This window comes from Camellia sinensis, chromosome 15 (genome assembly GCF_055761805.1).
Source record: "Camellia sinensis isolate YWXY chromosome 15, ASM5576180v1, whole genome shotgun sequence".
Lineage (NCBI taxonomy): Eukaryota > Viridiplantae > Streptophyta > Magnoliopsida > Ericales > Theaceae > Camellia > Camellia sinensis.
In genome coordinates this window covers 12,865,492-12,875,920 of record NC_138975.1, presented here as the reverse complement: position 1 = coordinate 12,875,920, position 10,429 = coordinate 12,865,492, and positions in this window count along the sequence as shown.

Below are 10,429 nucleotides of genomic sequence, written 5' to 3'. Positions count from 1 at the left end.
CCCATACTGGCAGAGCCCGTAACCGGTCAGCCTTATTGCATGCTTTGACAAAGCAAGCCTCCGGCAAACCGTTCAGAAATAGCAGATGGCAAACACGGTGTCCTAGGCGCACCAATGCACATGCAATGCAAAGAAACACATAAGTGTAGTCAAAACAAGATATCATGAGTTCGAGTCAAGTTCTCTAATTCCCCAGCGGAGTCGCTAGAAACTGTAGACGCGCCGAACGCCCCAGGAGGATGAGTCCCGTTCTGTTCATTTGGGCTCACTACAAGTTCGAACTCTCAAATTGTCACGGTTCTAAATCTTAACCAAAGAGTCCAAATCCGGCAAATTGTTTTGAGAAAACAGATTTTGAAAGAAGTGCCAAACATGGACTGCTTTGCCAAATACGGAGTCGCTACCTAAATGTTTTGTTTTGGAAAATTTAAGAAATCCTGACTCGTTGCCTAAGGCCACGTGTCCGTCATCACCAAAGTTGCCTCAGCTCAGAATCTTGGGTACGATTGGGGAAGGTCACTTCGTGAGCACCCCTGCTCGCCCGATCAAAGATCGGCCTCTACTAACCATGATATCTATTTTTGGAAACATTATGCGTTCTTATTCCGGTTATTAGCCTAGATTTACTATGTGATGCGCACAGCATACAAGTATAGACTGAGTCACCTGAATTGGAATAAAACATTTCATGTTTGTTTATTTGAAAATGGTTTGATGGTGCTACCCGCAAGTAGGCTAAGACGTGGATTTGCCACCATCTAGTGGGCTTAAAACTCACGGTCAACGAATTGTTCCAATTCAAATAACCCAGCCTTCACCCACAGGCATTCAGGCAGTTATATCATATAAGCACATAGCCTCATGGTAAGCATACTATCATGGCAGTTACTCACACGCATGCAAGAATGCTAAAGCATAAAACTTACCGAGTACTCCAAGCCAAAACAGAAACTAAGTAGAATTCTATGCATGATCCTAATTATACAGAAATGCCTAATGCAACACATGCAAAAATGCAACTATAGAAGGCTCGGCTATTCTAAAGATGTCATGTGAAATGCTACAACTAACAAGTATTCAACTTGGAATTGAAATATAATGCAGTCAGTATGATGCGCCGAGCCCGGTGCATGCAAGACAGATGAATGAATGCAAACATGCTATCATACTGTATGCTAATTGAAACATACCCTAATCTAACCATCATAAGCGGGCAAATAAAAGGGAGAAAGACGTGGGGTTGGAAAACATACATCACACATACGCACACTTATTACAGTTGTGCCCTCACTCGGAGGGTCCGAATAAATAATATACAGTCCCGAATAAATAGTACAGTCCGAATAAGTACAAAATCCTAATTAATTAGCAAATTAATCTAGGAAAGCAATAAATTACACATAAATCCGTGGACCACCTCAGCTCTGTTCCGAATGATGGATGATGCATGCTCGAGTTGCCTTGCGCGGAAATCCATTGCGATGCCCCGGTTCGCCTCTGTTCGCAATTGTTCTCGGGATGCGTGCCAAGCTCCAGAAGGCTGCCGATTTCTGATTTGTTGCAACAAAGAGCAACACAGGGGCATGGCAAAGTTTTTTCACATATGTATGCATGACTACTCTTCAAGGAGTGTAGTCCTCGATCCTCGTGCCACCAATCACGCATCTCGATGCATGATGGCTGAGGAGTCGATTTGCAGGACTCAATATGAAATGAATGCACATATGGACACAAAAAGGCCTAAACTCCATCATGGGTAATCTAGAGTGTCGGCGACAGAGAATTGAGACACATTCTGTCACTCGAAGTACGAAACGTCCCTCGTTTCCCGTGCTTGGGCTAACTCCTATCCCAAGCACAATGCAATATGCATGACATGCATGAATGCAATCCTAACATGCAACCTAGCATACGCAATGCTATGAGATGGCATACACAATGCACGATGCAACATGACATACACAATGTTCTAAAATACAACCTAGCATACGCAATGCTATGAAATGGCATACACAATGCATAATGGACTTACACCAACATGAGTGGACCTCAGCTACACTCACATCAGTGGCCATTAGATAAAAATGAGACACTCGAAATGCGTGCACACATGCACGCAAACCGAGGACCAAGCCTAAGGCATCAAATGCCACTCTACCAAAACATGGCAAGGCATGGAACATGGTATGCAAACATGCAAATTCCAGTATTGAATATGATACAAATGGTCCCGAATCACGGAAAAATGGCACCCGATGCATGAGATGGACCTCGAAACTCGAAACTAGACACATGGAATGACTTATAGCTATACAAAGCATGCATTATTTGATCATGAAGTCTAAAGACAGAGCCAAGGCAGTCCCAAAACATGAACATTTCCAGTCCAAAGCATGGCCAAAAGATGCTAGCAAGATGGACTAAAGTAGCATGCAACTTTGACTAGCAAACATGAGTTATATGGCAAGTATAGGATGCACATGGAATCTTACCAAACCAGCAAAAATCAGTGAATAAAACATGTGAAAATATGTCCAAATAACCATGGAGATGCAACCAATACATGCAAAAATGATGAGCTCCTTTAGAGGGCCATACAATGGATTATTAAGCACATACAAGGTGGACACTTAGCATGGCATAAGCAACTATGAAAATCAAATATGGTAGTCTTAGAACTCACCAAATTGACCTTGGAAAGTGACTTCAAAGCATGCAAGATAGGGTCTCTTTGGAAGGCCAAAAATGACCACCAAACAAGTCAAGGTGAGAGGGGGTCACCCCCCTCTGATTTGGAGGCTTAAGACAGTGTGCTAGCCACTGAAAATCCACTGGATTTCAGTGGCTAGAAGTCCAAACCAAGCATGCAACAAGAGCTTAGGTGTAAGGCTCAAAATAAGGGACAATCAAGCATACAAGGAAGCATATGATCTCAAACAAGAAAATACCCTTAATAAAATATGAAGATGATGTCAAAAGGAGACTCTTTTTAGTTTATAACAAATCTCAAAAGTGAACATAAATAGGGCTAATCTATTATGCAAAAATGGCCCTAAAAGAGAGATTAGAGACAAGGGACAGAAGCTGGCCCCAAACAGAGGAGAGTGCTTCAACAAAGTTGAAGAGGGGCTCAAAAAAAGGCACTTTACATTTTATATCAATTCTCGAAACTAAACACAAGTGAGGCTAAAACAACATGCAAGAAAAAGGCCTAAGAGAGGGATAAAGAGACAAGTGGTACAATCTAGCCTCAAACAGAGGAGAGCCCTTCAACAAAGTTGAAGAGGGGCTCAAAACAAGACATTTTATAGTTTATGACCAAGTCCAAAACAGCTCACAAATAAGACTAAAATACCATGTAAAAATAGGCCTAAAAGAGGGATTAAGCACAAAGGGTGAGGAGAAGACCTCAAACAGCAAAAAGTCCTTGATCAAAAATGAATAGGAGCTCAAAATATGACTATTTACAGTTCAGGTTGAAGCCCAAAAATGTAAGAAACAAAGGCTAAGATTGCATGCAAAATAGAACAAAAAAGAGAGAAATGAAGCTCACCCTTGTAGTCCAAACTTCCGGCAGTTTTTCGCCCAAGAAATGGTGCTCCTAAGCTCTGAAAAACAGCTTCAAGTTTCTGGAATGGAGTATGGAGGTGTAGTGTAAAGGGTGCAAGAACCTTAGGGTTTTGAGGGTTAAATGAGAGAGATAAGGAGTGTATGTATCAATGCCCCAGCTGGTTTTTTGTAACCCTTCAAAATGGTGGTAGAGTGCTGGTTTTAAAGAGGGAGAGAGGCCAAGGAAAGGAGGGAAAAAACAAATTCAAATTTCCCCTCCAAAAGGCAGCCCCTCGGATACAGGATCTGGGGGGAAATAGCTGGCACAGCTGGAATACAATTGGAGAGAGGATCATGGCCGGCCAGGTTCAAAAGATTTAGGAGGCCGGCCGGCCACCCCCCCTGGCCGGCCGGTCAGGGGTCAAAAGGGTCAATTAGAATGGCTGGCCGGCCACCCCAAAAAGGTGGCCTCCCATGTGTGCACAACACAAATATGTGGTCAAAACCCAGAAAATGTGAACCAGGAGAGAGAAAAGCCAACTTTTTAGAGGGGTTCAAAAGGGTCAGAGACAATTACTGGCCAGCCTATTCATATTGGTGGCCTCCCAGGTGTGTACAACACAAATATGGGGTTTAGGGCTAAAGAAAGTGGCCTGGGAGTGGTCAACATTAGCTTTCTAGTGAGGAAAATGGGCGACGGAGAGCGATGAAGAAATAAAACTGTCTTTTCAGAAAAATTGCTGGCCTCCCACCCTCCTACAAGCTTTCTAACAATGAAAATAAGGTCTCCACCAAAAATAAAACAAAACGGATGCAAAACGGAAGTTCGGGGGACCGAAACGCGCGGCTTGGGGCCCCGAAAATGGGCTGTTAAACACCAGATGTGGCATTTGACCATGAAGTTGGTCTCTCGAGCCACAGTGTCCTCCAAAAGGGAGTAAATAAGATGTGTGCCGAAAACCGGAGCAAACGGAGGTGGTTAGACGGTCCCGAACCGAGGCACACGGCCTTCAGCTCCGAAAAATCAGAAACCGGGCTCCAAACGGGAAAAATGGCCTACGACCACCAAACGTAGCCTACGGCCACTGAGAGATGGTCTATGAGACCTCTCCTTCCCTTCGGGAAAAGAAAACGGAGAAAATGGGACCCGATTCGCAAACCGAGGCAAAGCACAAAAGAGCCCCGAAGTCAGGAGGCAAGGCTCGCAGCCGAGACTCTAAAACTTCAAAACTAGCACAATATGCAACATCACCAAGCGCTCAATCGGTGACGTTTGAGTCTTAAGGTTGGTCAAAAATGGGGTGTCTACACCACCAAGAAAATTTGCCCTCCAAGTAACTTCTCCTATAAATTGAGCCTTTCACCTCTCTTATTGGTAGCTCAAGTTTCTTATTTGAGAGATTATTAGGCAAAGAAATAAAAGGTGTATGTGATGAAGTTTTCGGTTCAACCAATTATGCAGTATTGGTGAACCTTATGACTTAGTCGGGCTGTTGTATCCTGGAGGGGACAAGTCATTATTTTTTCTGCTGCACCGGTGTGAGGCTTTGCCTAACCACAGAGGGCTTGAATCTCCTTAAAGAGAGCGAATTTCCCGTGCCTCAGCCCTTACAATAGTTGTTGTAATTTTTTTTTATTTGTATTTTCTCGTGTTTTATTTGTAATTATCACCAACATATATATATATATATATATCAGATCTTGTTGAATCCAAATAACATCCGCTTTAGTTGAATCCATCAATCAACCTATTCTGAGATACTAAATTAGGTTCAATTCCTAAACTTCTCAGCTTATTAGAGGCCTCATTCGCTTCACCTACACATCTTGAGCACCTTTTTTTCCAATGATGGTCAGCTTTGCCTCAACTAGAACCTTGAGCACGACCATTGTTGATGAGACAAGGGACGGATCAGAGTTGACAAAGATCTCTTCACTAGATTGCCTTCAATAGCCCCTCATTAACCATCGCCGTCCTCCTCCGATTCCTCTTCTCAAAAACTTGTTAGGATAAGGAACAGTCAGCAGTCGCTTTAAGTCCTCTCTCTCTCCTCCGTTGTCTTCCTCATCTCTGGGTCAGACTCCGACACCATTAAAGCCTCAACAAAGTTGCGGATCTAAGCAATTGATTTGAAGCTGCAAATCTGAAGCCTCAGCTGTAGTGGTGCCAGTTCCCCCATATTTGTGACAGTACCAACTCCGATGGATGTTGGTGATGGTGGTGGTGGAGTTAGCGGATGAGAGAGAATGGGAGGGGAGAGAGAGAGAGAGGGGTTTGGTGAGCAAGAGAAAAGAGAGACAAGTAGTGAGATAATGAGGTTAAGGTTTGGTTTGGTTGGGAAACAATATATATAGATGGGTATTTTGGTCATTTTGTACATTCTTGTCCTTATGGACATAATAAATTAACACCTGGATCTTTAGGCAAAGAAAGTATTAAATTGGATTTTTTTTGTTACAGATTAAATAGGATTTTCCACCCAAATACCTTTATAAATAAGGCTAAAAAACATAAATACAAAAAAAAAAATTAAAAAAAAATTAAAAATACCATTTTTTTTAAACATTGTGTATTTAGTGTTGTTCCATAAAGCAATTGGTGTTTAAGTGGGGACTGACATGGAATTTGTGTCCCAAAATGAGTAGAAGCTTCACAATTAAATTATAATTGTGGTTTGTATTTGTGTATAATACTATTATTAGTAATAACATATTGTTTGCAACTATAATTGCATGTTGTGGATGCAATATATTCCCATGCTTCACCTTGTTATCATTGTTGGTGCTTCTTTCAATTAAAATTATGATAAATTAAGTTTCACATGTAGTGTAATGTAACGTAAAATAGACCCTAATTAGGTATGTCTAACTTTTAAATTGATCTATAATTGGTATTGTACTAATATATTTATATTTTGGATGGTTATTATAAGTTTATGATTTTCATTGTCATAAATAATTAAAAAATAAAATAACCATTTTATGCATTAATATTAACAAACATATTTTTGAGTTTTTGTTTGTAAAGTTTTTAAAATATTTTACTCAAACCAAATGTGTTTGCAATTTTTATTTTTCTAAAAATAAACAAAAATTAATTTATAATTTTTTTTTTAATAAACCTAAACAAAAAAAAAAACCATGGGAAATGATAGAGAGCTCTAAATATAGAGCACTAATTTGAGCTCTAATGATGTGTCAATGCCAAAAAAAAAAAAAAAAAAAAAACAAGACACAAATATCACATCAGGGTGGGACCCACCTCCCCATTAGAGCTATTAAAGCTCCTATATTAGAGCTCTAAAACATTTTTGTTAAACTAAAATCAAATGTAAAGAGACGCCAAAAGTAGTTCAATTGTAATTTGTCTTTTTCCACCTTTTATTTTTTATTTGAAAAATGCTTGAGAGTACTAATTAGTGCTCCCACTAATTAGTGGGTCCCGCCATTAATGATATGATGTTTTGGTCTTGGAGTTGTATTTTTTTTTTTTTTACTTTTTTAATGCATTAATGCTATTAGTGGTGATATTTTTAATGGGATAAATCATTGTTGTTTTTATTTTAAGATACATTACATTGACATCACCTGAAGTTTGTGTTTAATTAATATAGATTCCCTTATCACATTTGAAAAGATGACTTGTTTTAAAGTCGAAAGGGGTACTTGCAGTTCGATTGTGGTCGGAGAATTTCCAATGTATCATTTATCTGCTAGATTAGCAAATTGAAAAAAAATCAATTCGCATCTGCCTATCGAATTGGCGAATACAGATTGAGCAGATTAATAGATTGACGGATGGATGCAGATCAGTTTGGCAATTTAAACTTTTACAAATTTAAAAAATAATACAACTTGTCAATATTTTTTTGATAACAATCTAACTCAACGTAACCAAAAAATTATCAAGTAAATTGTCAAATATCAATAATAAATACATATAAAAAAACTATGCATTATCAAAACTATTTCATTCCTTTTTTTTATTATTATTCAAAAGACTATTTAATTTGATTTTTTAAAAAAATGACTTAATTAAACTACATATTTTCTATACAAAAATACCAAATATCTACATTTACCATTTGATAAAAGGATTTTTAAATTGAAAATAAATTAAAAACATAACAGAATATCTAAATTCTAAACCAATTAAAAATACAAAATTTTACAAATTATTAGAGGTGCTCGCGGTTTGACAAAAGGAATCTCAAATTTTCCATCTGTTCAAAGCTAAACGGATTGAAAAAAAATTAATTTATAACCATCCGTTCGTCATGGCGTATCCATCTAAAATGAGATAGATTAATTCACTTCGATCAATTTAACCGGATCAAAATATCTACTGACCATCTAAATACCTTAGAAAAATTGAATAACAAAAAGTTGCACTAGACTCTATGATTCACGTGCGTACGTTATGAATAGTAACAAATTTTGTCCCATTATAAATGTTGTTTTAAAAATTAAATAGAATAACAAAGATTTGCACTAGACTCTATGTATAACAAATTTTAGACTCTATGAATAACAAAAATTTGCACTACCGTCTCATTCACGTGCGTACGCTTGACTCCATAAATAACAAATTTTGTTCCATTATAAATATTGTTTTAAAAATTAATATGCTAGTTCTTGATATATTTTACTTAAAATTGAATTGATTAAGTGATAATTAATTAAATTTATTTGATAATTATAATTAAAATTATTTAAAAATTTATGTACCTATTAAAATATAAGTTAAAACTTAAGTAAATTTTTACTTAATTCTTACTGAATTTATAAAAATAAAACAGAAGTATTTATATATATTATTATAAATTCACTACCATCACTATCACCGTTACCGTTATCATTACCACCACCATCATCCACCGCCACCGTTACTACCACTACTATCATGTTACCATTATCACCGCTACCGTTATCACCACCACTACCACTACTACTACCACCATCATCATGCCACCACCACTACACCCACCACGCCTACCACGTCATTGCCGTCGCCATCACCATCGCTACCGCTACCAACATCTCTGTCACTACCACCGCCACCATAACCATCATATCATCACCACCACCACAATATAAAAATTATACATACAATTTGTAAATAATAAATATTAAATTTAATCTTATACATATCAAATAATTTATTTTTAATTTAGCACTTAAATTTTTATTTAACAACTTTTCAGCTTAAAAAATTTAGCATTCAGTTTTCAATTAATTTTCAGTCTTTAATTTTCAATTTTCAACTTTATCAAACACTACTATAATAGGTCATAACTTTATTATTACACGTCATATTAAAAATAAAAATTGTTTGTTCAATATATTTTTTTTGTTGAGTAAATTATACTAATTATTCTTGATGTTTTAAAAAAATATACTAATAAGTTTCACAAGTTTCACAAAATTATACTGATTTCTTTTTAATAAGGTTGAAGTGATCAATCCAGATTAATACAGATGACGTGTAAACATAAAAATAAACAAAGTAAAACATAAAATTTTAATATAAAAAAGATGATAGTATTATTTTTTTATTCATACAACTTATGAATGATAGATGATAAAGAAGTTAAGTGTATATGAATTAAAATTTGTAAGAAATCTAATATAATTATACCAAACTTATGAAACTTAATACATATATATATATATATATATATATATTTAAATCTCAAAAGAGTATAATGTAATTATCATTTGTTTTTGGGTAAATTATATTAACTTTTCCTGAAGTTTGGAGAAAATACAATAAGTCCCATGAATTTAGCATAATTACATTGAGTTTTCTTAATGCTCTGTTTGTTTAGAAAGAAACGGATGATAGAAAATGAAATGAAAGAAAGGAAAAAGAAATGAAAATTTATTTTTATTTTCTTTCATTCATTTGAATAGATGAAAAATTTTATAAGAAAATGATAGGAAAAATATATAATCACTACATAACATGGAGTTGTGGAGAGATATACGAGCAAACAAAAACACAAAATAAACCTTGTCAAGATTTTGCCTAACTAACAAGCTAGTTTGAATTGTATAAATTTTAGCTTCTATTACTTTTTAAGACTCTCTATCTAAAAAAATACAAAAAAAATTATTATTTTTTCTTTTTCTTTCACTTTTTTGTATTATCTATCTAACCAAACTGAGCCAAATATTTTAATTCATATAATACTCGATTAGTTTTTCATCAAAAATTTGTTAGTCGTATAATTGAAAAAAATAATATTATTATCTCTTTTATATTAAAATACATATTTTATTTTATACATCATTGTGTCTTTATACAATTTACATTAATTTTAATCTCTTTAACTTTACTAAATAAAAAATTAATATAATTGTATTAAAATTATAAAATTTAATATATTTTTTTCAAACCTCAAAAAAAGTGGGTGTGATTTTTTTGTTTTTCGTTTTTTTGTTTTCTTACCCCCGGTTAACTGGCAAAATGGAGTGTTATTTACCCCCTTTTTTTTGTTTTTTTTTTATTGCCACCTTTAACTGGCAAAATAGTATTCAGTGTGTTTGGTTTGAGTTTTCTAGATTAAGTTTTTTAAAAATTGAGTTTTTTTGTTTTCGTATTCTTTTGTTTTTAGTGAATATTTTTTGAATTTTAAACATTTTTTTTTACTTTTTTAGATGCACCTTAGTTAGATGTATCTAAAAAGTAAAAAATTTGTAAAAAAATTAATAAATACATAAAATATAAAAAATGTACTAAATTCTTGTATTTTTTTTTATATTTTTGGTATTTAGTGAATTTTTTTAAAAAATATTTACAATTTTTTTACTTTTTAAATGTATTTATGTTAAGTATGTCTAAAAAGTAAAAAAATTACTTAAAATATTAAAAAAATTT